A 6,407-nucleotide genomic window follows, 5' to 3' on the forward strand; every position below is an offset into this window, starting at 1 on the left:
GATCACACAGAGCTCAGATAGTCAGGACCACTGCTGTACGGCGGTTTAGGTGTACTGGTTAAAGTCACATGACGGCCTGGGAACTCACTTACTTAAGCCAGTGGTTCCCACCTTTTTTTCTTAAGGGACCAACTTGCTCTCATTGGGTAAAGTGACCGCTGATTGAGTGAATTTTTGTATGAACATTTCATATTATATTCAGTGCATAACAACAACAGTACAGAACAACTGATAAACTGTACAATGAACCCAAACAGTGAGCACAATAACTGTGTTCCTGTGAAAAATAGTTTTCCTTTATTATATTTTTAGCAACTTTTAATACAATTCTCTGTTTGTATTAGGCATATATATTTTATATTACACATATACAATTATACGTAGTTAATAGGCTTACTTTTTGACAAATTCTGTGTTTTTTTTCTCCCTGATGCTTGGCCATTGTTATATGAGCTATTTGTTGTTGTTGTTGTTTAGTTTATATTGTTAACAATAATCTGAATCTAAAACAACAACTTAATTTAGTTTTCTTCACAGAAACACAACAAACTGCTGAGATATAGGCCCATTGTGTATATTTCTTAGTTTTCTTGCATACCTTAAAATCAAAAGGGCCTCGCTATGAAGTTTTGGTGACCCCTAGTGGAGGTCCTGACCACAGGTTGGGAACCATTGATCTAAATGATTAGTAATAAAAGTATGAGTCAGTATTTCAGCTTCCTTTTGACTTAAAAAAGATTTAACTTTGGCAATATTCCTAAAATGAATTAGGATGCTTTAATGACCTTGTAAATTAATATAAAATGATATATTAAATATCAGCTGCTGATATGATATATGCAGACGACCTGGTTAAAGTCATCCGTCCTCTTCAGATGTCCGACCTCCACACAATTAACATTATCAGTAGGAGTGTTTCCATCCAGCTCCCTCCCGCCAGTCACATTGGAGTCAGACATGACTGACTAATCTGCAGAGGGTCAGAGGTGAGTGTGGCTCTGCCAGCCTCTGGAGGGTTTTCTCTTCACACCTGCCCAAATGAGATGATGTCAGTGTGTGCGTGGGACGGGTTCTTATTCCTTTTGTCCATCTCAAACCTGTACAAATCACTCGGGGGTGACATGCTGTAGAAATGAGGCATGAAAAAGAGGCAAGCCACTAAAAACAGGATTGTTTTCTTGTTGCATCTGGCCACAATGACTTACTGTAGCATTTTTTTCTAGCATCTTTTAGCCATACCTAACAGTTAAAATGTTAACTTTTCCACAGTGAGCTTTTTGATTATCTTCTGCCCACTGATGAGCAGCAGCACATATTATTAGCAGATCAGCACATTTCATTTCTCTTCCTTCTGCCTCTTTCCTGATGTGTACCAGAACACAGGCTGTCACATGCTGAGGGAATGCACTGAAGCCTACAGGCTGCGCAGTGTGACTGACTCATTGCTCTCCTGCCTCGATGGTTTGGTCTCTCATGGCTGGCCCAGGTGCCTTCTGTGTGGATTAAGCATGTTTATGTGGGTTTCTTCTTTCCTGGCAAAGAGGCTGGGATAATATGAACCATGATGGACTGGTGACCTGTCCATGATGTTTTTGTCCACACATTGTCTGTCTCATGTACTACTGTCAGATACAATAAAAGTTTAAGCAAATATGACAGAAAGTTATTTTGCTAGAAGTTACCTACTGTAGCTTTCAGGGCACAAAGGACCTATAAAGATACAAATAAAAAGAAACAGTAAAAAAAAAGGTCAAAATGTAGTCAATCGTTGTTGTAGATTTAGTACAACATTTTACAATGACAGAATGTGTCAGGGACTCTTCCCTGTACTTGGTTTAGGCGTAGTAGACTATAAATGGCTTTCTTAGACATGCTTCCTCCAGTTCCACCACACTAAGAGCTTTGTGTTCCAGCAGTGACAAGCGGGCTCAGGCCAGAGCTGTGCATACATGCTCTCACTAATCAGGACTAGCAGAGGTGTTGAATTTAATCTGCTTTAATCTAATGGAAAACTGCATAGTCAAGAGGTAACTGATCAAATTAAAGACATACTTTTTATTAGCCATGCTAGCAGTATGGCAGTCTGTCCACATCTTTGGTCCAGACTGAAATATCTCAACCATTACTGGATGGTGTGAGATTTTGTATATAGATGTATATATGGTGCCCAGCCCATATGGGTTTACAAGAAACATCAGCCAAGATGGCCACATGCTTCACAAAAACAAAACAAATCATGAGTTTCAGTTGTCATGACCAAAATGTCTTATTATGTAATGTGCTCCGTCTTAATTGCCAATAATTTTCTATAAATCTTGCTAAAACAAAAATCTCCTTTCACTCAACATTTCACTTTCAGACAACCAAAATTAAACCGGGTTCTACAATTGGATTTTTTCAAACAGATGGTTCCTTAAGTCAGTGTACACAGGGCAATGAAAAAGAAAATGAAATCCATCCTCAAGAACACCAAGATCACAGAGAAACACAGAAAGTCCACTGGAGCTGTAATAATACAATAATAATGTCCAGAATTGGACCTGAATCATCAATAAACAACACTAGTAAATACCCATACATATAGGTTTTCAGCAGAAAAAGGGGGTTTTGGGGTTTAGTTACTCTTTAAGATTACTGCTATAATTGATATGATGAGATCTAGTTTTTGGAATTTTGTGTTTATTGGTTAAACTCCTCTGTCAAACACACACGCTAACTTGCACACACATGGATTATTATCCGTGAGGAAATACACTCTTTTCCAATGTGTACAAACACACTGTGTGGCTGCACATTTGTTTGAGTGTGAATGATTGAGTGTGCTGACAGGTCATGCTTAAACAAACACAGAATAAGAAATTCAAAGGCGCACTCACTCACTGTCTTCAATTACAGAGTGAAATCAGTGGAAAAGCCACAATCCATGTGAATAATAGATAAAAGGGCATTTTCCTCTTATTTAATCCAACAGCTCGTCCACATCTTAGAGAAAAGTGTCTGTCTTTCAGTGACACTTTGTTTTTGTCCTTTCATTACCTGAAAACCGTAGTCCGAGCTTCCTCACACAGCAACTCCCTGTACTGCTGCTTAGCCAGTTACTGGCTATTGTGTTATTACTAATTAACTGTAAACTTAATTATCATACATATTAGAGTCTACCTGTTAATTTGTTATTCAGTAATAATATTTTCTTCAGTCAAGTGGAAGGTTCTTTATTTCCTGAGGGTTTATGTCTTCATATAAAACTCTGGACAGGAGATAAGCGCCTCAAATTAATTTAAATGTTAAAAGAAAATAATCTGTGCAGGTTTGTAGCCTTGATCGTAGCAGACCCGAGGCATAAACAAATGACTCAGCCTCTTTTGGCCCTACTGCCAAGGGCCCACCAAAAAACTGATTAAAAACATGACGTTTTCTTGGGTCCCGCTTGTTACTTTTGTCATAATTAAATGTATTTATTCTTATTAGGCATTTATTCTTATTTGTTGAAATTCAGACCTGTTTTTGATTTATTTCTAAAAATTTCAACATTATTATTTATTTTATTTTGTTATATATTTAATGCTACAGAAGAGGGGGAGATGCTTAAGTTTCGGGTATCTTGGGGTCTTGTTACAACCCTGGGAAAGATGATCAGCTGGCAGATTGGCGTTGACTCTTGATTTACCCCTTAATACGTTTCAACCCTCAACTGTGGTCTTGGTATCTTGAATACAAGAGTTTCCTAGATACAGAATGTGAAGGAAACATCTGCTATCCTCACAATGTAAGCGTCTGGTTTACTAGATACAGGGTGGGGATGAAACACCCTCTATCCTCACCCTGTATCTAGTTTCACTTTGTATCTAGTTTTTCCAACTGCAAGAAACTGTTGGGAAAATATAAATGTAGGTTGTTTCAGGGTCATTCTCATTTCTTCTACAATTTCCTTGTGTTTCAGACAATGAGTTCATTTGAGTTTTTTTTTTAGTTTATTATACATGTTGTCACTGCGATAGCTACTTGTGCATTGACTGCAGTATTTCTTGTCAAAATAATTGTCAGTGTAATCTAATTTAAATTACTTTTAATGACAATGGTCCCTTTTCTTATGTAAGTGGGGGAAAATGAGACACTAATTGAACCTATTAAGATGATGGCATTAGGTAATGACTTGTATGATTACAAAATAAATGGAGCTTAACAGAAGTCTACTTCGCTTACATTTATTCCTCTACTCTTGTGCTTAGGCAAACATCACCTCTTTCCACATTTTCACTTTGAATTCTACGGCCAACTCTCTCTTAGAGCGAATCATCCAATCCCAGATATTTTCCTCTGCAGCCCACAGTGCCACTAGCTTTTCAAAAAGTAAAGGCAGATGACGCTGGCTGGTGGGAAGCTGTTGCTATGTGACGAAGGGCTCATTAGCCTGAAATGGGTCTGTGGAGCTTTGAGTTTATGAACTAGTCTCTCCTGATTGAATTGGATTTGCATTCAGACTGCCTCAACAAATGTTCTCAACAAAATACTCTGGCATCAGACCCGCTACACAAACTGCTTTCTGTAGGTTTTCTGTTTTCTCATTAAATACCATTATAGAAAAAATCAATTCAGTATTGAATTTCTAAAAAGCTTGATCCTTGAAACGCCTGGTAGCTTAATGGTCACAGTGTTTGCCACATAACCACAACAACCCTAGTTTTAAATCCAGCCAGGGACCCCTTGCTTCCCTTGTTTCCTGTCTGCCTCTTTGCCATCAACTGTCCGATAAAGGCATGACAATGCCAGAAACAGTTCTGAGAAGAACTCTAATAAGGCATATTAAGTACAAGCCTCTTCACTCTTTAATTCAGCTGCCAAAGACTGCTTTTCAATCCAACCCACCTGCTGCATTCTTTTGTTTAGTCATGCATACTCCACTTTAATAGGGGCACCATCAGTAATGTGCAGAGCCATTACACACCTCACGTTCTCGACAATCTTAAAGCTGCACCAATCAATATTTTTATATTAACAATCGATCGATGTGTGTAATGTGAAAGGTGTCGCTCAGGGTAACGAACCCAGAGGGAATTATCACCAACTCTGTAGTTCCCCTCAGCTCTGATAAACCCATTTTAGACTACCTGCACACAGAGCTAGTGAACATAGTGGAGCATTTAAAGTGTCACATAATTTTCTCAGGAGCTGGTAGAGACCACAGCTAAAAGGAAAATGAATATTAATACATCAGATGTTGTATTTACAGCTTGTTCCGCTGCCCCCAAGTGGCCCAAAAAAACATGATCCACAATACAAAAAATATTAGTAAAAGTGTTGACATGATGAAGCACTATTGGTAGTTAATCAATGTATAACTCTGGTTCATGACAGCATTATTATTTTATCCATTGTGTTTGTCAGCCATGATAATGTTAAACTTATCAAGTTGCTTGATCTGGAAACCCGGTTAATCATTGCAACCAAGTCCAACAGAGCAAGAAACACGAGCAGTCAGGTTATTAGGCAGAATGGAATGCTTTTCACTGGAATAAATGCACAAATATACGGTACTATCCAAGGTGGTGATAAGTTTTACTTTGTCAAAGATAGGGACAGGATGCAGAAGATTACAGACTGGATCTTTGACAGATTTTATTTTGGTATGATATGATATGCAGATCTGGATACAGATCCGTAAACTTGTATGCAATTGGATTTTTCTGGATACAGGTCCTTCTTGTCCAGTTTTTTGGTCGATTTCCTGAGGTCACAAAGGCCAAATGCCAGGGCAGCAAGGACATCAAATAAGCCAAGCAATTTTTGTGCCTACATCTAACCAAACTGCAACCATTTAAAGGTCCAGTGTGTGAGATTTAGTGGCATCAAGTGGTGTAGTTGCAGGTCACAACTCCCTCGCTTCAGCCTCCTCATCCAAGTGCAAAGGTGAAACTATGGTGCCCGCAAAACGAGTGAACGCCCCTATGTAGAGCTAGTGTTTGGTTTGTACACTCTGGCCGATTGTAGAAACATAGCAGTTCAACATGGCAGACTCCATGGAAGGCAACCCACGGCATCTGAAGTTAAAACAGCTCATTCTAAAGTAACAAAAACACAACAATTCCTACATTCAGGTGATTTCTCACAGCATAGTTATGCATATCATCTTCCATTTCTGCCAATAGATGTTACCCTTACTGTTAAACTGTAACTGTTAAAAATGATAAATGTTTCTCAGCATATTGCATATTCACTGTTGCTACCTTGACAGAGGAGCGCTGCACATGCAAAAATAGACTTGAAGCGTAGGGCCAAGCTGCAGTATATGCCTTGTTGGGAGTGAAAACAGGTTGCATTTTCTGGTTGACATATCACTGAGCACTCTCGTCCTCATGAGGTGCATCAGCGCAGCAATTGTCGCATTTTCTCTATTTCAAAAAAGTCGA

Source organism: Morone saxatilis, unplaced genomic scaffold (assembly GCF_004916995.1).
Source record: "Morone saxatilis isolate NCDOM2014 unplaced genomic scaffold, NCSU_SB_2.0 Contig3, whole genome shotgun sequence".
Taxonomy (NCBI): Eukaryota; Metazoa; Chordata; class Actinopteri; family Moronidae; genus Morone; species Morone saxatilis.